Here is a 22,491-nt window from a genome sequence, read left to right on the forward strand (position 1 = left end):
TGACCATGGGATCAATTGCATTTGAAAGATAATTGAATTTCCTTCAAAATGAGCTTTGGTTGACATTTTTTGGATGAAGGATGAGAGAGTTATGATCAGTCAAAGTTGAGTTGACTTTTCAGGCAAAAACCCTAATTTTGAATCTTAGGGTTTTGTTGATTTTTGATCTTTCCTTGATGAATTGTGATCATCCAATGATCAAATGTTGAATCCTTTGACAAAATATGGACTTTGGCAAAAAATTTCATTTTTGACTGTCAGTTGACTTTTTTGGTCAAACGGGTCGTCTGTTGACTGTTTGAGCTGCTGACGGTGCGTCTGAGTGAATTGAAGTTTGAAAATTTGTATGATGGTACTTTGAGATGTATGGATGTATATGAAATCCATTTGAGCTCTCAAAACTTGTTGCTCCTGTTAAAACAAGAAAAACCCTGATTAGGGACTGTCTGTATAGGAGGCAGTTAAGCGTACCTGATTTTTGTGCAGTGCTGAGTTTCTGCTAATCGCGTGATATTCAGAAGACTTCTAACACAAAAATCTTGGAAATTTGAATTGTGAATGATTGATTTGATTGATTGTACAAAACACTGTGAATTGTACTGTCTGCAGTTTGTCTGTCAACTGACTGTTCGTGTACTGAAGCAGCAGTTAAAGTGAAAAATCAACCGTCAAAGTTAATTTTCTTTTTTTTTTTTTTTGTTGTTATTTTTGTTTTTGTTTGGTGTGAAGCATGAAAATTTATTTACATGACTTGTTAGAAAACTGAAACATAATAAATAACTGATATTTACGGTATGCGGGCAAAATTACCGATAATAACCTGAAAATTATTTAATGCACAGAAATAGAAATATTTGACTGGCAGAAAATACACAAAATATTATCTTAGTAATTAAGCAATATTATGACAACTAGTACAACATTTAATACTGACAGCATAAATATTACATACTATTGAACAGTACGACGAATAAACGGTACATTTAAGAAATAAGAAATACGGCAAATTTTAAGAATGACGATTGATGACCCATGCTATGAACAATAACATGTAGAGGATTGGGAATGCAACTATTGCAGGTCCACACTTCTCAGGACTGTGTAGGCAGAAGAAAGTCATGATCACCGTAGCAATGGTGATGACTGTAAGAAACAGTGTCTCTATCCATTTTGCCATTCTTGCTAGGAAAGAAGAAAGAAAATGGATGATGAAGTAGAAATTTGAAAGAAGATTTAGAATTTGATGTGAGATTTTATGGAAGAATGAGAAGTATTTATAGAATGGAAAGATGATAGAGACGTTGGGGAATGATGTGATTCCGTACAAATGGAAATTTTGAGTGGAAGTGAGATTTGAAAGAAAGTGTATGATATTGTTGGGAAAAGAGAGATGTGTAGAATAAAGTTGAGATTTGAATTGGAAAGAAGAGATTTGAAAAGATTTTGAAAATAATGGAATATAGTACAAAAGTTAGTGGGAAACCAAAAACAATTGTTACCAGTACAGTGTGAGTTTCCTGCTTTTGCGCCTGCAAAAAAAGATTTAACCCTGCATGAACTGTGTTAGTACTATTTATCTGTAAAATAAATAAATAGTATTTGTGAAGTAAAGAACAGTATTTGGCGTTTGCGTAAGAATAAATTCCACTGTAAGCCAAGCTACTGTATAAGAAAAGTTTCTGAAATTTAAGTACTTCATATGCTAGGATATTTGAAATAAAAATCCATGATTATATGAAACTCTTAATTTTCAGATTGGAGTTTTCTTGAAAAAAGATGTGGGCAAATTTTGGGGTATAACAATATGCACACAATGTTCAATTCTCATCAAGTAATTAAATCGAGTTTTTAAAGAAATAAAGTTGGCTAATACCAATATTCATCATTCATCATATAAAAAATTTAATTACTTGCACAACGCCCAAAACGGCACTAAGAAATGATTCACGGATCAAAAGATACGTTATTTTGAAGTTTGGGAAAATTCACACACAGCAAGGTTCGCTCAGCGGAGCAAGGCAGAAGCGAAATCCTTCAGACCCCCGCTCAGCGGACCTCAAGCGACGTCAAACATGAGCGAACTACGTTGGGACCTCCACTCAGCGGACCCCCCTCCGCTCAGCGGACCTGCGATTTCAGCAAACCCCAAGTCTGCGACAGACCCTGCGATTTCACATCCTTTCCACCCAAAAACGATTCCAGACATCACATACAGGCATATAATCATCATACATTCAATTATACACCATAAAACATCATCCAAACTCATTATTAACCAAATAGTCCACACAATTATCATCAATTCAATTCAATTATAACACCCTAACCTAACAATCCCAATATCTAATTGAACCAAACCATACATCAATCTACCTATCACCTAAGACCACATAAGAGATACTAAAAGGAAGAGTCCCCCCTTACCTCGATGAATTTCTTGAATGCTCTTGTCATACCCCAAAATTTGCCCATACTATTTCTCTTGCTCAAATTCAAATCAATATCTAAAGTTCCTAGATACACCCTCCTAAGCAAAGATCGGAGAATTAGGGTTTGGTTTGTTAAAAGGAAAAACGGTGAATCAATGGCTCCAAGGCATCTCATGTGTCTCAATATATCTCACATTATCTCTATGACAAGTTTCAAGTTTCAATTCAATAGATTGGTCACTCAATTGTTCAGAAAGTCAACAGTCGACTAAGTTAACCTAAAAGTCAACTGTGGTCAAAGTAAAGTCAAAACTCCTGATTTTTGTCAAGATTCTCATATTGAAGTATCATTCACCATTTGATCAAGAATTGATCATGGTTCATCAAGGAAAGATCAAAAATCAACAAATCAAAAAGTTTCTAAATTAGGGTTTTGTATAGGAAAAGTCAAATAAACTTTGACCAGCCATAACTCTCACATGGAACATCAGAAATTTTCCATCCAAAGCTCATTTTGAAGGAAATTTGATTCTCTACAACTTTGTATCTCACATTCCAAGTCTAAAAATGCTTCATTTGAGAGATATAGACAAAAACATTACAGGACCTTTTCAAAAGTCAACAAAAAGACACTTTTTTCAGAAGGATATATAAGGAGCATGGAAATTGATTTTGATATGAGACCAAAGACACTGGTTAGAGGACTCTCTAAGGTTTCCAAAAAATCTACAAGCTTGAAAAAATATTGAGATATGAAGAAATGGCATGGTGTGCAAGTTCACCTATTTTCAAGGGTGTATAAGAGAGAAAAAAGCCTAAAACTCAAAATATTTCTAAATGGGCTTGCACTCTTTTTGTTCTACTCTTATTATAGGCCCATCCACGTGCTGAAAACTAAGGCTCTTTATTTTTACAATTTTTATTAATTATTTTATGATTTTAAATCATAATTTAATTATATAAAATAGCAAATAAATGAAAGATATGATCATTGCTTTGATTCCAAGCCAAATATCAATCAAATATTCCCACCAAGACACTCAAAATTCGTTCACATGATTTGAGGTACAAAAGATCAATCAAGGGCCAAAATTAGAAACTTGTATCAATCAAATTTCCTCACAATTTCAATCAAAGATTTACTAAGATTTTCTCTAGTTTTATCAACCCTAATCACACACCTATAAGTATACAACAAATCCATATGCAAGGGTTACAAGAATTCTGCCTCCAAGAACTCCAAACCCGAGTTCAAGAAATCAAGTAAAATTGCAAAGGTGTTTTACAGTTCCAGACGAATTCACGTAATTCAAAGCCTTCCAATACACTCTCTGGACATCACTGAAGCAGTTTCAATCCTCCCACGCAAGGAACACACTCAGAATCAGTCGAAATCACTCAAGGTTTATTCATTTTCTTCCAAACCCGATCCTGTAAATTCATGCATCATTCTTGAAATTAAGCGGCATATTTATGATTGTTATGATATTGTAATTAAGCGGCATATTTATAATTACTTTAAAAAATTCATGTTTATTTTATTTTAATTCCAAAAATTTCCAAAAAAATTGTTTTTACACTCGATTTAATCTTTTTGTCCCGATTTAATTAATTAGGTCGCGAGACCAATAATTAATTAAATCAACTTACCGTTATATTCAATTCGAATCCTGATTAGGGTTTACAAGAAATAACCCTACACTGAGTATTTTTGTTTTGTGTCTTCCTTTCAGGGTTGACTCTTCAAATACGCTCCGATTACGCGCCACTTCAAATACAAAGCTAAGTATTCTATTTATTTTGAAAAGTCTATTTTGTTTCCTTTTAATTAGGGTTTGCCTTTAAATAATCTTGCCTACTTTCACTTTTTTGCCTTTGCCATTTTTCAGGGTTAACCCCGAGGTTTCCTCCGAATGCCAACCATATCAGATCATATCAAAAGATAAGTATTCTTTTCTATTCTAAACACTTGTTTATTAGGCTTTATTTTATTTTTTAAATTAGGGTTAACCCTAATTGACCACTGAACCGATAATGCACTCACTATATTTTGCCTTCTTATTTTTCCCGCCTTTTCAGGGTTTGTCAATTGCCAAAGCGTCGAGTATCGGTAACCCTAAACCCTAACCTCAATTATATTATTACTTGTTTCAAACCCATTTATTTTATCCCGCTGGTTTCAATTCCCCTCTCCTCCGCTGGTTACAATTTCCCTTCCCCATATTGCTTTAATTATACTGTCTATATTGCCGTGGTTAGTAATTTTAGGGAGTGTAACTCTGAACTGAATTAGAATCACCTAATTATAAGATAATATAATTGAATATGATCACGTGATTGGTGCACACACGCACGCTTTTGGGTAAACCTCTCTGTTGCCTGTTGCCTGTTGCCTGTTGCCTTGTTGCCTTGTGTTTCTTTGCAGAATAGCCAGTCCCTCGAATACGGGGATATCTCAGCCATGTTGCCTCGATTAAAGATCATGGTCCCTAATGATGTTGCCTTCGATACACATGATCTCGACCCTCGAAAGTTTCCTTCGAAAAGGCTGAGATATCCTCTGGCTGCCTACGAAAAAGGCTATTATGATCCTTCCCTTAGACTACCTGCCTCTCTATGGAGTGGGTCAGTCTTATGGCAAACGATAAAACGATGACCCTTAAACATCCAAACGAAAGGCTTCCTGCCCTCTCATGGCATGGATAGACCCTTTCATCCTGAAAGGCTAAAAGAAACCTATCATCTAAGTTTAAGGTAATTGCCCCTAATTGCTTTGCCTTGCTCTAAACCATTGTTATATTCTTTCTCATAATTCTTCAAAAGGGCTACGCTCATTCACGAGCTAAAGTCCCTATTCTTTTCTTCTACTTTTTCTGAAAAAACAAAGAGCAAAGCAATTAAGAGCCCATGGAAAACCATGGATGCAAAGGGTGCCTTACACCTTCCCTTTGCATAATTACCCCCCGAACCCTATTTTATTTAAAAGGTTTTTTCTGTTTCTTTTAGCCTTTCTAACTTGTTTGGATAAAATAAAAGTCGGTGGCGACTCTTGCTTAACCGCAACATTTCGATTAAAAAAGTCAGTTCACCGTATTACAGAACTGGCGACTCTGCTGGGGATAAATTTCGATAAAAGAGGGGTTACCTTAAAAGTTTAGGAATCATTTAAATGTTTTCTATTGTTTGCTTTGTTTGTTTTCTTTTTCAGGGGCGTTTTGGGAATTAAATGATGGACGAATCCTATTCCCGGATTCAAGAACACGTAAGATTAGGAGTGGCATAGTCATGGCGACCTCCTTCATGTATGTGGAGGATTGGTCAATATGAGAGTTCACACTTAAGTTAGGCCTCTATGGGTGTTTGCATGCTTCTCTTGAATGAGGGAGGTTCGTGCGGATGTCCGTGGGTGAGTCGGAGCTTAAGGACCTTTAGTTACCTTTAACCCATCTTGACTTTTAGGAACGTAGTGGGGGGACTACTCTTGATGTATGTTGAGAGCATAGTCGCTACCCGATACTACAACTCAGATAGGTTCTTTCTCAAAGTATCATTGCATGGTATGTATGTATCGTGTTCGAGGGTGCTTTAGGAGGGCTGACAATTCTGGGTAACTCGGTAGAACCCGTTGCTGATATTGTCTTCATCCTTAGAAACACCTTTGGGAAGGGTATCTCACATGATTAAAAACTCCATGCAAGCCAAGCCTAAGGAAACTGTGTGATTTGAGTGAACTTATTTGTGTTTGTGCATCATGCATACATGCATCATTCATACATGGCATGACTAACCCATTTCAAGGAGTTGGGGACTTTTAACGGAATATTGTTTTGTAGGTTGTTTGAATATGGAAACCAAAGACCGTAAACCGTTCTTCCTCAATTTCAAGAAAGTACCTACTCCATTAAAGGTTTTCTACGACAACGTTTCTGGTTCTCTCAGATTTAGTGAGTCTCTCAACATGCTTATCAGTTTAGTATGGACTAATGTGGATGAAGTTCTTCTCAACACCATGATTCAATTCTATGATCCGTTACTCCATTGCTTCACTTATAGAGATTTTCAGTTGGTACCATCTTTGGAAGAATTCTCACACTTGCTAGGGCTCCCTGTGCTCAACCAAATCCCTTATACTGGTAAAGAAGAAGATCCTAAGTTGGAAGTCATCGCTGCTGCCCTACACTTGCCAAGATCTGAGATTGAGAAAGTTTGGATTAGTAAGAAAGAGTATTCTGGACTACCCCTTGATTTCCTCTACGAAAAAGCGGAGATTTTTGCTAAGGCTTCAAGTATGGATGCTTTGGAAGCAGTTTTGTCTCTTTTAATCTATGGACAAGTTCTATTCTTCCATTATGACAAAATTGTTGATGTGGCTGCTATCAAGATATTTCTAAGTAAGAATCCTGTTCCTACCTTACTTGGTGATTTGTTACATTCTATTCACCTCCGAGTATCGAAAAGGAAAGGTTTGTGTCCTTGGATGTGCTCCGCTATTGCATAAGTGGTTTATTTCGCACTTACCTCTCGCCGTAAGAAAGAATGAAGAAGGCTTGACTTGGGCTCAAAGAATTATGAAGCTTTCTTGTGACGACGTCATTTGGCATCAAAAGGAGTTTGAAAGAACTTTACTATTTGATAGTTGTGGGGAATTCCCTAATATACCGCTTCTTGGTATTCGTGGGGGAATAACATATAATCCTATTCTAGCTCGACATTAGTTTGGTTTTGCTTTGAAGGATAAACCACGTTCCTTGTATCTCAGTTCAGAATACTTTAGCTATGATTCAGATAAGTCAAAGAAAAGAGATCTCTTCATCAAGGCTTGGTCGAAAGTAAAGAAAGTTGGTGCAAAAGATATAGGAAGAAGAAATTACATGCCATGGGACCCGTACTTCCAATGGGTTTATGATCGAGTTATGGAATTTGGGATGCCTTACCCTTCTGATACACCCATAGTACCAAGGGTAGCTCCTCCTGCTGTCCCAGTTGCATTTGAGCCGTATGTTCCCACTCCAAACGAAGATCTTGTCGCAACTGTTAACCAACTGAAGAGGGAAAGGGATGACTTTGAGAGACGCTTACGGAAGGTTGAAGCTGAAAAAGAAGTGTTGACACAAGATGCTAAAGAGCGAGAGACTTTACTTGGCTATTTTTCTCTTAAATGGAAAATTGAAGATTTTGTTTCCCCGGATCAAATTAATTCATGGGAAAATGAAATTTCTAGGCTCGTTCAGGAAAGAGAAGAAATGATCAAGGCACACAAGGAAGAAGTCAGAGTTCTGAAAAGGAGGCGTCGTCAAGAAGACAAAAATCCTGGAATTTAGACTTTTATTTGTTTTATTTGTCATTATTTATTTCTTTTTCAGTTTGATGTAACTAGAGAATTATGACATTATGAGCTCGTAATTTAATTAATAATAATGTTTTTCTTCTTCTTTCTTTTTAATGTGTGTTAAAAGTCCCCTTAATTCCTTGAAAACATTGCATGTGCATAATCATTTCATTCATAAACATCGCATTACAGGTTTCATAAAAACAAATACCTCATCTTTATGCTGTTTATTTCAGTAAGAAAGATGGATCTCGAACAATCTGTGAAGAATCTCCAAGTTCAAAATGCTGAATTTCAAGCCTTGATCCTGAACTTGTCCAAGGGGCAAGACGAGCTGAAAGCCCTTCTGACTAAGAAGGAGAAAAAGACCAAGAAATCCAGAGGAGTGATCAATATGGGAAGAAGATTCAAGGGTCGTCCCAAGAAGGCTGCAGAAACTGAGATTCCTAAAGATGAGAAAAAGGAAGAGGAAGGAGATGATCTCAGTGTCAAGAACAATCAGGGAAGCCATGTAGGTTCTGATGGTCAGGAAGAAGAAGAATAAGATGAGTATCCTCAAGACGAGGATTATGCTGATGAGAAGTATAGACTACTAGAAGAGCGTCTAAGAAGCGTGGAAATTCAGAAGGTACCTGGGTTGGATTTTGAAGAACTAGGACTCGTTCCTGGGGTTGTTATTCCTCCAAAATTCAAAACTCCTGCCTTTGCTAAGTATGATGGAGTCTCCTGTCCCAAGATGCACTTGAGGTCTTATGTAAGGAAGATTCAGCCTCACACTGCTGATAAAAGGCTCTGGATCCATTTCTTTCAGGAAAGTTTATCTGGGACTCAGCTCGAATGGTATTACCAACTGGAGGGTGCTAGCATTCGTACTTGGGAAGATTTGGTCGTTGCTTTCTATAGGCAATACCAATACAATTATGATCTTGCGCCAACTCGCATGCAACTACAAAGCATGTCTATGGGATCTAAGGAAAGTTTTAAGGAGTATGCTCATAAATGGAGAGATTTAGCTGGAAGGGTCCAACCTTCTTTGACTGATAGGGAGTTGGTGGACATGTTCATGGGCACGCTAACTGGACCGTTCTATAGTCACCTACTGGGTAGTTCTTCGTCTGGGTTTACTGATCTTATCTTAACTGGAGAACGTGTCGAGAATGATATTCGAAATGGGAAGATTCGAGTGGGTACATCTTCTGATACTGCAAAGAAGCCATATCATGGAAGAAACGAGTCTAATGCTGTTCATAGTCAGAAAGGTCGTGGTAAGAATGATCAGAATCAGTCTGTTGGTGCCGTCCTCATCTCTACTCCAACATCTCAACAATCGCCCAGACAAGAGTATCAACGCAAAACTGACAGACCAAGGAGACAATTCACCCAGATCAACATGCCTTTGTCTCAAGCCTTACAACATCTGTTAAAGGCTAAGCTGATCACCCTGAAGGATCCTCCGAAGTTTGCCAACACTGCTAGTCCAGCTTATGATCCCAAGGCTACATGCGCTTACCATTATAATGCTACTGGACACAATGCAGATAATTGTTGGGCCTTGAAAAACAAAGTCCAAGACATGATAGAAGCTGGCGAGATCGAGTTTGACGCCCCAGAGACTCCTAATGTCATCACTGCTCCTATGCCAAAGCATGACAAGACTGTTAATGCTATCATGGACACAATCCATGTCTATGACGTAAGAGATCTGTCAACTCCTCTCCCTGACATCAAGAGAAAGCTGCTGCAAGCTGGTTTATTTCCAGGTTGCGACCCTGACTGTTATTACTGTGCACTCCTACCCAAGGGTTGCGAGAATTTGAAAAGAGGTATCCAAGGCTGGATGGATCGTGGCACTATCCGATTTGAGAAGATTCCTTCTATTGAAGATTTGTGCGAAGGTTTCTCCCATGGTTTAAAGTTTGAAGATGTCTCCGTCATTTCCAAAGTCCCGTTGAAGATCCCTACCAAGGCTCCTTTCAAGATTTCTGCTGAACTCCGTGTGGCTCCGATCGTTATCACTCAACCTGGTCCGATGTCATATTCTTCTGATAAGGTTGTCCCTTGGAATTATGGTGCCGAGGTCTATGTTCAAGGAGTTAAGCAAGAGCTTGAATCTGATAAAGTTTCTGAAGATGCCAATTCTGATGTGGGTAATATTGCTGGAACTAGTAAAGTGACAAGAAGTGGAAGAGTGTTTTCTCCAGAGATCTCTCCAAACACTGCTCCACCTGCTACTACTATTATCCTAAGTGCTGATGATCGTGGTAAGAGACCACTGCATGAACCCGAGACTGTCACTGAAAATCCACCATCTGAAGAAACAAATGAGTCCCTTAAGATCATTCGCAAGAGTGATTATGACATTGTTGAACAAATGGGGCATACTCCTTCCAAGATCTCTATGCTGTCACTTTTGAGTTGTTCCAAGACTCATGCCAAAGCTATGATGAAGTTTCTAGAGGCTGCCTGTTGCACCCCAAAATTTGCCCATATTATTTATTTCTAACTGGCTTATGTACTTGCATTCATCTGCATTATCTCTCCATTAGGTCATTAACGTAAATCATGCATCATCAATCAAATATGGGATCTAGGGTTTCACAATGTGCAGGGTTTCTACACTACGCATACTTGTTTAACAGAGGTTTTCACTGATCATGGATTGAGAGCGGCTTCATTATCACTTGATTCACTTTGGTTCTTTGAAGTACAAGTCGCCGATTTTGGACTCTATGCAAAAGTTTTGGGTGTGAAACAAGGTGTCCTGAGAATCACTTCAGTTACTTTGGGGAGTTTATTAAGGAGGTTTGAATTTGAACGTTGAGATAGTTAGCATTGGATCATTCTTGGACCGAAGTACTTGAAGAAGGTTTTCGAATTTAGAAAAGGAAAGAAAACTAAAGATGGTCTCATTTGGCATAAGTTGACTTTTGGTCAACAAGTCAACCTTGAAAAGTTGACTTTTTGTTGACCAAGTCATGTGGACTTCCTCATTCAAGATAAACCATGACCAGTTTCTTTTGAGAGACATTACAATCATGGGGGATATTGGAGCATGAAGAAAATTTTAAAGAGGGAAAACTTCTTCATTTGCTTGAGATACAAGTCAATACAAAATTCAAGTCATGACTACAAGCCAATATACAAAGTCCAATAATTCAAATCTAAAACTGTTACAAAGGTCCTCTACCATTACAAGTTCATGGAAAAGAGAAATTCATTACAAAAAAAGTCTACACCATTTACAAATTCAAGCTGAAAAGATCATTCTATTCATTGTTACAAAGAGAATTACATAAAAAAAATGTTTCAAAGTCTTCATCAAATGCACCACTTTTTCTTCAAACTTCAAGCCAGGTCTTTATTCGAACTTCGTCGTGACTTCATCTTCCATGTTGTGACTCAATTTTTAAGTATCCTTCCATAAACTTTTGTGACACACCAATGCATCTCAAGCCATCTATACCATACATACTCCAAACCTGCGTAACAGTTCGGTCCAAAAAGAGAAACAACCTGCCAGCCCATGCACACATTACAAAGTTTCAGCATAGTTCAGAATCTACATAACCTGCATACACTACGCACAATCCAGAAAAGATTCTAAATAGTTCAGTCATCACCGCAAGTTTATCGCAATGCATACATTCGACATCACCCACCAATCACATTCATACCTTCATCCAAACATGCCCAATCCTAACTATAGCTTAACAAAATTCAGGATAAAAATAACTCAGTGCATATTCATAAATACTTATATCAGTTCCATTCAGTTTCAACCAATCACCAAGCTCATACCATCTAAACTAACAGCATGTAACTAACTTTTCCAGCCATAACAGAATTGCAAAACCCTTCCTATTTTCTCTAACAGATTCTAACCAAACAGCCCATATCATACTCTGTTCTAAATCAGTTCAGCATCAAAACAAATATAAACAAAAAAAACCAAATCAGAATAACAATTAACTAACTACCTTCTAACCCTCTTAACCTCCTAACAGATTCATAACAAACCTTCTAACTGTCAAACAGAACTCATAACTAACTTTCCAAACCTCTAACTGATTCCTAACAGAAAACTAACAGAGATTCAACAGAAAAACCAGAGATGGAAACTAACCTTCATAGCTATAAAGTCAGAACCAAGATTCATTCTTCGGGATCTCTTCACTTCACATTCAGAACTTCATCCACCATTTTCACCATCCACAATTCACCTTCTTCTTCACGACACCAATTCTTCACCATCTTGATCATTCACAAAAATTCAGAACCTTCAATCTCGATCTTTCTCTTCACTGTAACTTTAACTCTCTGCACTCTTCAACACTCCTCTTCAATCAATATCTTCACTACCAAAAATCACCACAAAATCACCATAACCAAATCTTCAGCGTCCAACCTTGAATCAACTCTGCAAATCAAACTAAACCTCCAATCTTCACTCATCAAGAGTCTGCAAACGAAAAAAATCAAACAAAGAATCTTCATCTTTCTCCAATCTTCATCACCTTCAACTGCAACAACAAATACTCGCAACAAAAACAACATCACAACGAGTCATGACTATCAAAAACGTAGAGAAACGAATTCAGAGAGATAAGTCTCATACCTTCGACATCATCATCACGATTTCGTCAATCTTGATTACGTTGTCATTGAGTCTCCAATCCGAACTTCCAGAAAATCTTCAAAGAAAAACCTTCACGCAATACCGTTGTACCCTCACATAATCTTCTCGGCATTGTGAGTCCGGAAACGAAAGTAGAGGTTGACCGGATAAGGATCTTCGTTGCCGCACCACCGTGGTGTTTCGCCGGAGAAGGAAAGATTCACCGCCGCCGCATATGAACATGAGAGACATGTGTGTTCGCGAGAGGGAGCGAGAGTTGAGTTGTCGCGCCGTTCAGATCTGAGAGGCGAGAAATGAGAGTCGACGTTGATTTAGTTTCAATTTGTTCACGGCGGAGATTGGGAGAAATGAGAGTAAATCGATGAGATTCGGGGAGGTTTCGAGCTGTGTTGCTCGCGGTGGTACACGGAGGTTGTCGCTCGGAGAAGGTGTGTTTCTCTGGCGCCGTTCCGATTGGGCGTGAGTGAGGGGAAGAAGGACGAAGAAGGCCAATGGTCACAAAGTCAAGTAACCCTAATTCCCCTTTTATGATCTCAATTATTTGTTAATTTAATCTGTCTTAATTAGCAATAATTTGTGTAATTAAATATGATTAACCCAAAAATATTGATAAAACTCTGACAATTGAAGTCTAAAAATCTGAGTTAGTTTGAATCTGACTGCTGAATTCCTCGGGCCCTAGCATGAAATTGCTGTTAACACACCTCCCCTTGACCCATGTTGCCTGTTTATTTGGCTGAACGAAACTGTGATAAGAGAAAACTCTGCTGGGCCATTGATTGGGCCCTACGCCCAGGATTACTCATGCACCACCATTTTCAGTTCACACCCCCTGAGCCCATGCTTAATTGATAGATTTTAGGTCTTCTTACTTACTTTTTTTACTATACTTTTTAGATAACAAAAAACATGTAAAATCATAATCTTCTCATTAGATTTTTAGGTAATAACAATAGTTAGAATCATAATTTTTGTTAGACTTTTTAGGTAATAGTCGACATAAAAAAATGCAATAAAAATATTAGCTTCTTAATTAGGTTTTAGGATAGTTTAATTTTGACTTTTAATTGATTTCTCCTTCATAAAAACGCCATAAAAATAGTAGTATTTTTTTAGTTTAATTTCGCACTAATGCTTGAATTGCTTTTGTACTATTTCCATGTCATTTTTGTGTAATTGCCATGTGATTTTTGTTACTTGTTATTGGCCATATTTTGGACCTATTTTGTTGATACCATTTTAATGCTCCTTTTAGAATATATCCCATTAGTATGTTAGCATTAGACTTGTAGATTATAGCAATTAGATTAAAAATAGGTTAGTTCCCCTTTCTCATTTCTTTTCTTTTTCAACATTAAAAAACTTAATAAATACTGATAAGGATCATACCGTTACTTTTTTTCTTTTCGTAGTAGGAAAGAAATGATTGGGGCGTAGGCCCCGATGTATGTTCTTTTCTACTTAGCGGAAGAGAAATGATTGAGGCGTAGGCCTCGGTGTATTTCTTAATCGCCATTTAGAGAAACGATTGTGGCGTAGGCCTCGATGTGCATTCTCTAAATATTCAAAAAACTGTATTTCTTAACCAATATTTAGAGAAACGATTGTGGTGTAGACCTCGATGTGCATTCTCTAAATATTCAAAAGACTTTTTCTTGGTATGATCTGAATCACAAATAAATTCCCTTAAAAAACACCCAACCAAAAATACATAAAAAATGCTTAATAAAGGCTTTGACTTAAAACAGAGTAAGGAAGCAATGCGAAGCCCTGTAGAGGGTCTTCGTCATCGTGGAATTACAATAAAAGACACAAACCAAACTTTTGCTTTTCTTTTGCCTTGTTAGGCGCTTAAGAACAAGTTAAGTCCTTTCCAAAACTAGGCGTATAAGTCTCCAAAGGTCGAGCATCGTGGATTGTGACCTTAACCTCTGTTCAACTAAAAAACACAAAACAAATGGAAACTATGGAGCCGAACTACGGTCGCTCTGATTCCTTGTAAGGGATACGTAGGCATTGGATCGCGGGGCCTAAGCGAGCACACTTGTAAATAATTCCTTCTTTTCCCCGTATTTCTTTTGCATGCATTCACATTTAGGTTTTAGACATTAGACACCCTTTAGATAGAAACAAACATAGGTGGATACCATCGAGTACGATGGGCGTGAGGGGTGCTAACACCTTCCCCTTGCGTAACCGACTCCCGTGCCCTGTTCTCTGGTCGAAAGACCTTGTTCTTGTTCTGAGTTAGGTTTTCTGATATTCCTTTCCCGCGATGGGATAAATATATTAGTGGCGACTCTGATTCCATTTTTCGCGGTAGCGACAGCTGGCGACTCTGCTGGGGACGTTGCTAGACCTGTGCTGGTCCGTTCTTAGCGAGTCGATCCTAGCCTTTGTTTGTTTGTTTATTGGGTGTTTCTTTGTTTGTTTGCTTATATGTTTACATGTTGTACATATGCTTACACATCATGTTTATTTTCCGCTTGCATATCATGCATATGGATTATATTCTGTGTTCCTTGGGGTCTTCTGTTCTGTTTTGCAGGTTGGGTGGGATGTTCTATGAGGTAAAAGGCCCAATACCCAGGCCAGAGTTGACACATAGGATACCTAGGATAGAGTGGATAGTCATGACGCCGATGAGATGTCAGGTCTTGTCTAGTGCGATCATGAGAACCACGCCCAGTCGAGGTTCGAATGGGGTCTCATCGTTGGCATGTAGATGCAACAATGGTGGTACCTCAGGAGGACTGATAACGCTGGTTGCCATTCTTGACCTACCCTGGCCTAGATTCACCCGTGAGTGGGGAGGGATATACATGACAGGCATCGTTGGTGACTATTCAGTTCTGTTGGTGACTATTGGTTCTCCTGGTATTCAAAAAGGTGTCGGACCTTTGATCCTGTTACATCTGACCTACATCAGTTATTCAGAGGATTGTACAGTGGATACTAATATTATATGGACCTTGATCCCATGCCTTTGCATTGCATAACATCATTACTTTATCCACTTCATTTGTGGGGATCCTAAAGTCTGATTTTTAAAAAAAAAAGGGGAAAAGAGAGAGGAAAAGAAAAAAAGTAGAAAAACAGAAAAGATGGAAAAGAAAAAAAGAAAAGATACTATATGCAAAAAAAAAAAGAGAATAAAAAAGAAACAAAAGTGTGAAAAGACTTTAGGATTCTCCATAAATGAAACATGCATTCATTATCATGCATCTCATAGTTCTCTCAGAAGCTTATGAGGGCCCTTTCCATTCAAATTTTGACTTCAACAACAAATTGACTTCTCACCGCTATGTGCTCGAAAGTTAATGATGAAACAACTCCGTGAGGACTGGAATGAGATAAGGACAGGGGATTGACGTGAATCAGTGTATGGAGGTTATTCAAGCCTTTTTTACAAGAAGAATTGAGACAAGTTCCTTAGAGGCCAAATGACAATGTTAATCTCACCCATGAGAAGGTCTTACGAATCAGAATGTCTGAAGTACTGTTGAGATTCCTATCCTTGGTAGGGAGAATTCACATCATTGAAGTCTTCGAGTTTCAGATTATTGAAAATGAAAAAAGGTTCCACCTCTTGGAGAAAAGGTTGAAAGCCATGAAAGTTTGTGACTCTGTTGATTTAGACATTGTTGGTTTGTGCTTAGAGTTTGATGTCAAGAACTCCAAGGATCATTCATGCTCATTCCTGATGGTTTGGGTATGTAAGCCAAGGTGATATTCATCTCTTGTACATATGTGGAAGTTGCTTAGGGCTCCCGATTGAGGGATAAGCAAGACATTGTCTATCTTGAGCATTGCACCATTCGCATGCTCGAATCCCTTAAAGCACTACAAATTCTTGTGCAACTTCGTCCGAATATTTTTCCATGTGATAATCAAGAGGGTTCTACGAAGACATTTCTCATTCTCAATCTTTTGCTTCATATCATGAGTCATCTCTTCCCGAAATTTTCTTCTCAATGACATTTGATCGTCGACAGAGAAAGAAAGAATATGAGACAGAAACAATATGGGAAACGAAGTGATGTAATTTCAATGCCTTGTACTCAGTTATATCCTTGATTGTTGGTATTCCAGTTGGTGTTTTGGGCTTTCCTTACCACACGTAGCTCTCCTGAGTGTGATGATCATACTATCTTCTTCCATTTATAATGGTGATTACTATTCTAGCATCTATATTTGGGGCTCCCGACCGAGGGATAAGCAAGACATTGTCTATCTTGAGTATTGCATCATTTGCATCGCTCGAATCCCTAAAGTAAGGCAAATTGCACCACTCTTGTACGCTTTTGTTGGAATATTCTTCTGGGAAGTAATCTAAAGTGTGTGGAAGGAACATATGATAAGGCTAAGTGGCTACCATGCTGGGGCACCTGGCCATTCAACCGAGAACTGTCAGCCATTCAAAGACAAAGTTCAAGACCTCGTTGGTTCCAACGCAATCACATTCACTCCAGGGGGTTTATGCATAAATTGAAGTCTCTATGAGGTATCGCAACTGCAGAAAGCGTTCAAGAGCAATAAGTCCAGACGGAGTCAAGTCTCCTCAACAAGGGCATTCATTTAGTTCTTTATTGCATTCTCATTTGTAACGTTTCATTGTTTGTTTAAGCATTTCTAGCATGTAAAAATTTGTTAATTTCTGAATGAAAATCATAATGCATTGTTTATGTTTGTCTTGAAGTAATCCATTCGTTTTCACTAATAAAAATGTTTTTGGCATTACGATACCAACCTTTACTAATCTCTTGCTTAGGCAACGAGCAGAGGGAGAATGATGATGATATAAAAATGCAAAATCTCTAATTGTGTGTTTTTGAATAAAACCCTGCTGATGATGTACAGGCATTGTTTCAAATCCTCAAACACCGGAGATATAAGGGAGATAGACCCTCGTTAACCCCTTTGAGTCCTGAAGTAGGAGTTTCTTTTATGGAAAAAAACCCTTATTTTTAACCCTGGGGCAGGGTAGTGTTCATTTAACTTGATCAAGTGTTCAAAACTCACAAATGGTATGCATCTAAGGATACAACAATGGTTATCCTTCAAAAGGTTGAGGAAATTTAAAACCGTGATGGTTATCCTTCACCTACCAAGAGGACAAAAGATGATGATGCCACAATGGTAATTCTTCATTAATCATGGAATAAGGCAGTCGCAATCACTTCCAACGAATCAAAGACAATGCGAGGTCACACGACTTGTTCAAAAAAGAAAAAGAAAAAATATTGCAAAAAAAAAAAAGAAAAGAAAAAGGATAAAGAAAAGAATATGGCAATAGAAAGAAAAAAATGATGGTGAAAATAAAGCAAGAACAAAGTCGTGTGACAATAAATCAAAAGAATAAAAGGTGAGCGACTGCCATGTCCAAAAAACCTCATTGATTCCTCAACCGTTTCAAAAATTCCTTGTGAGGGATGAGCACTCATGTTGAGTTAATTGAACTTAGGAGTGAAGAACATCACGAAGGGGGTGGGCACCAAACAATTTTGAGCCTAAAAATCCTTTGTTTCTAAGAACCATGAACCAGGCCAAGTTACAACCCTCAAAAGTCCTAATTGAAGTAGGGTTTATTTTGAAAACACACTCCGAAAAGATAGCGTTTAGCTGACTCCCAATGAAGCGTAACATGTGTCCATGTTGGTATTGTATGCCCGCTTTGCATTTCATCCACAAGAGGTGGCCACCTCATTGCATAAAAAGTTTTTAAACTTCAAGACTAGCATAGGCTTTGTATTAGAATCGTCATCCTTAGAATTAACATTCTTTTGCATACAAAACATTTGCTTAAACATCAAGGAAGTTTCTATGATGAGAATCCATGAAGAGCTTGATCGTGTCAAAGTAAAAGAGACTTGAGAACTCCGTAGAGTAAAAAGAAATCATTATCGAAGTAAGTTGTCTGAAGGCTCCATTGAGCATGTGCAGTTTGTGGCCCTCGTTGATTGATTATCAAGGGGCACATGGCTTGAAGACTCCGTTGAGCATGAACAATTGATGTTTCTTTGATTGGTTACCCTGAGGGTAAAAAGGGTTGAATGCTCCATTGAGCAAATCAGTTGATACCTTCTTTGATCGATTACCCTGAGGGGAGAAGTCTGAATACTCTGTTGAGTAGATGCATTTTGATTAAGCATCCGTGAGGGGAAGAGTTTGAAGACTCCATTGAATATGATAAAGTTGCTTCCATAATTTGGTTGACTTCAGGGGAAGTAAACTTGAGGATTCTGACAAGATGTGCATAATCAGGGGCAGTCACGACGAGGAATCTCTCTTGTGAGTTCAGCCTATCTAGGGCAAACAAATCAAGGTTTGACATCTCAAATTCGACCAATCAGGGTTAATCAAATCGAGGAATCTCTCTCTCGATTTCAATCAATCCGAAGTAGTGACGTCGAGGAATCTCTCAAGCTCACTCAATCTGGGGCAATTACGTCGAGATTCGACAAATCTCTTCAAGGATCCGTGGATCAAGAGAAAGAATATTTCAAAGGGCATAATTTTCTCAAGTAATAGTGGTGTAAGGATCTTCTCGAGGCAAATGCACTTCCCCGAGAGTTAGTTCCATTCATTAAGTATAGGAGTTTATTTCTCCTCGAAGTTGTTCCATTCAAATATTTCCTTATCCGGATTTCTCATCCTCATTCGAGGGAATCTCCTCATGTAAAAAATCCTCAAGTTGAGAATTCTCTAAGCCATGGCACATGGTGAGAAGTCAGAAGTCATTCTTCAAGTCAACGAAGAAGTACATTTTGCAAGTCAAAGTCCAATATCTATTGGCATCCCCACAGAGTTCTTAACACTAAAGGGATTCTCCCTGGTGTTTACCTCTCCCGAGGTCAGAAATAGAGCTCGATCAACAAGTCAGCAAAATATTCTTTAAAGGGCCCTCATTATCTCTACATATAGTAATCATTGCATTCACATTGCATCTACAAAAACGCGTAGCATTTCCATGAATATGGAGCATTACGCCATGGAAAAATTCAAACATGCATCAATGCATAAGCCAAGTTTGTATGTGCTTCCAAGGCACAAGGTAATATATTCCCAGAAGAAGTCTTGTCCTCCTCCTCCAAGGTGGATTGGATACAAATTTAGTCCTCATTAAGATCATGTTTCATTGGTCAGTTTTCCACTTGTCGTGTTCAATAAAGTCTAACTAAGGTTAGCACCCCCTTTTTTCTAAAGTCTAACTAAGGTTAGCACCTCCTTTTTCTAAAGTCTAACTAAGGTTAGCACCTCCTTTTTATAAAGTCTAACTAAGGTTAGCACCCTTTTTTTCTAAAGTCTAACTAAGGTTAGCACCCTTTTTTTCTAAAGTCTAACTAAGGTTAGCACCTCCTTTTTTTTCAAAGTCTAACTAAGGTTAGTACCTTCTTTTCCTAAAGTCTAGCTACGGTTAGCACCCTCTTTTCAAAGTCTAACTAAGGTTAGCAATTTGGTTGAGTCGTCTAAGGATGGTTCCTCCTTGTGGAGTCACGCTACGGTTGTGTCTTCTTTTCAAAGTCTAACTAAGGTTAGCAATTTGGTTGAGTCGTCTAAGGATGGTTCCTCCTTGTGGAGTCACGCTACGGTTGTGTCTTCTTTTCAAAGTCTAACTAAGGTTAGCAATTTGGTTGAGTCGTCTAAGGATGGTTCCTCCTTGTGGAGTCACGCTACGGTTGTGTCTTCTTTTCAAAGTCTAACTAAGGTTAGCAATTTGGTTGAGTCGTCTAAGGATGGTTCCTCCTTGTGGAGTCACGCTACGGTTGTGTCTTCTTTTCAAAGTCTAACTAAGGTTAGCAATTTGGTTGAGTCGTCTAAGGATGGTTCCTCCTTGTGGAGTCACGCTACGGTTGTGTCTTCTTTTCAAAGTCTAACTAAGGTTAGCAATTTGGTTGAGTCGTCTAAGGATGGTTCTTCCTTGTGGAGTCACGCTACGGTTGTGTCTTCTTTTCAAAGTCTAACTAAGGTTAGCAATTCGGTTGAGTCGTCTAAGGATGGTTCTTCCTTGTGGAGTCACGCTACGGTGGTGTCGCCTCTTCTTCAAGTCTAACTACGGTTAGCACTCTCCTTTTCAAGTCTATCTAAGGATAGCAATCTTTCCAAAGTCTAACTAAGGTTAGCAACTTGTCTGGTCCACCTTTGATACTATTCAACACCTTTGCTTTACCACAGAATGCAAATTTTGATGGTACTTTTGGGTATTCAATCCACTTACACCTCTCATGTCCAGAACTTGTGTCGTTCGTACATTCAGGTTCAAGAAGATTGAATAGGGGCAGCTGTTGCACCCCAAAATTTGCCCATATTATTTATTTCTAACTGGCTTATGTACTTGCATTCATCTGCATTATCTCTCCATTAGGTCATTAACGTAAATCATGCATCATCAATCAAATATGGGATCTAGGGTTTCACAATGTGCAGGGTTTCTACACTACGCATACTTGTTTAACAGAGGTTTTCACTGATCATGGATTGAGAGCGGCTTCATTATCACTTGATTCACTTTGGTTCTTTGAAGTACAAGTCGCCGATTTTGGACTCTATGCAAAAGTTTTGGGTGTGAAACAAGGTGTCCTGAGAATCACTTCAGTTACTTTGGGGAGTTTATTAAGGAGGTTTGAATTTGAACGTTGAGATAGTTAGCATTGGATCATTCTTGGACCGAAGTACTTGAAGAAGGTTTTCGAATTTAGAAAAGGAAAGAAAACTAAAGATAGTCTCATTTGGCATAAGTTGACTTTTGGTCAACAAGTCAACCTTGAAAAGTTGACTTTTTGTTGACCAAGTCATGTGGACTTCCTCATTCAAGATAAACCATGACCAGTTTCTTTTGAGAGACATTACAATCATGGGGGATATTGGAGCATGAAGAAAATTTTAAAGAGGGAAAACTTCTTCATTTGCTTGAGATACAAGTCAATACAAAATTCAAGTCATGACTACAAGCCAATATACAAAGTCCAATAATTCAAATCTAAAACTGTTACAAAGGTCCTCTACCATTACAAGTTCATGGAAAAGAGAAATTCATTACAAAAAAAGTCTACACCATTTACAAATTCAAGCTGAAAAGATCATTCTATTCATTGTTACAAAGAGAATTACATAAAAAAAATGTTTCAAAGTCTTCATCAAATGCACCACTTTTTCTTCAAACTTCAAGCCAGGTCTTTATTCGAACTTCGTCGTGACTTCATCTTCCATGTTGTGACTCAATTTTTAAGTATCCTTCCATAAACTTTTGTGACACACCAATGCATCTCAAGCCATCTATACCATACATACTCCAAACCTGCGTAACAGTTCGGTCCAAAAAGAGAAACAACCTGCCAGCCCATGCACACATTACAAAGTTTCAGCATAGTTCAGAATCTACATAACCTGCATACACTACGCACAATCCAGAAAAGATTCTAAATAGTTCAGTCATCACCGCAAGTTTATCGCAATGCATACATTCGACATCACCCACCAATCACATTCATACCTTCATCCAAACATGCCCAATCCTAACTATAGCTTAACAAAATTCAGGATAAAAATAACTCAGTGCATATTCATAAATACTTATATCAGTTCCATTCAGTTTCAACCAATCACCAAGCTCATACCATCTAAACTAACAGCATGTAACTAACTTTTCCAGCCATAACAGAATTGCAAAACCCTTCCTATTTTCTCTAACAGATTCTAACCAAACAGCCCATATCATACTCTGTTCTAAATCAGTTCAGCATCAAAACAAATATAAACAAAAAAAACCAAATCAGAATAACAATTAACTAACTACCTTCTAACCCTCTTAACCTCCTAACAGATTCATAACAAACCTTCTAACTGTCAAACAGAACTCATAACTAACTTTCCAAACCTCTAACTGATTCCTAACAGAAAACTAACAGAGATTCAACAGAAAAACCAGAGATGGAAACTAACCTTCATAGCTATAAAGTCAGAACCAAGATTCATTCTTCGGGATCTCTTCACTTCACATTCAGAACTTCATCCACCATTTTCACCATCCACAATTCACCTTCTTCTTCACGACACCAATTCTTCACCATCTTGATCATTCACAAAAATTCAGAACC

The sequence above is a fragment of the Vicia villosa genome, linkage group LG5 (assembly GCF_029867415.1).
Source record: "Vicia villosa cultivar HV-30 ecotype Madison, WI linkage group LG5, Vvil1.0, whole genome shotgun sequence".
NCBI classification, from domain to species: domain Eukaryota; kingdom Viridiplantae; phylum Streptophyta; class Magnoliopsida; order Fabales; family Fabaceae; genus Vicia; species Vicia villosa.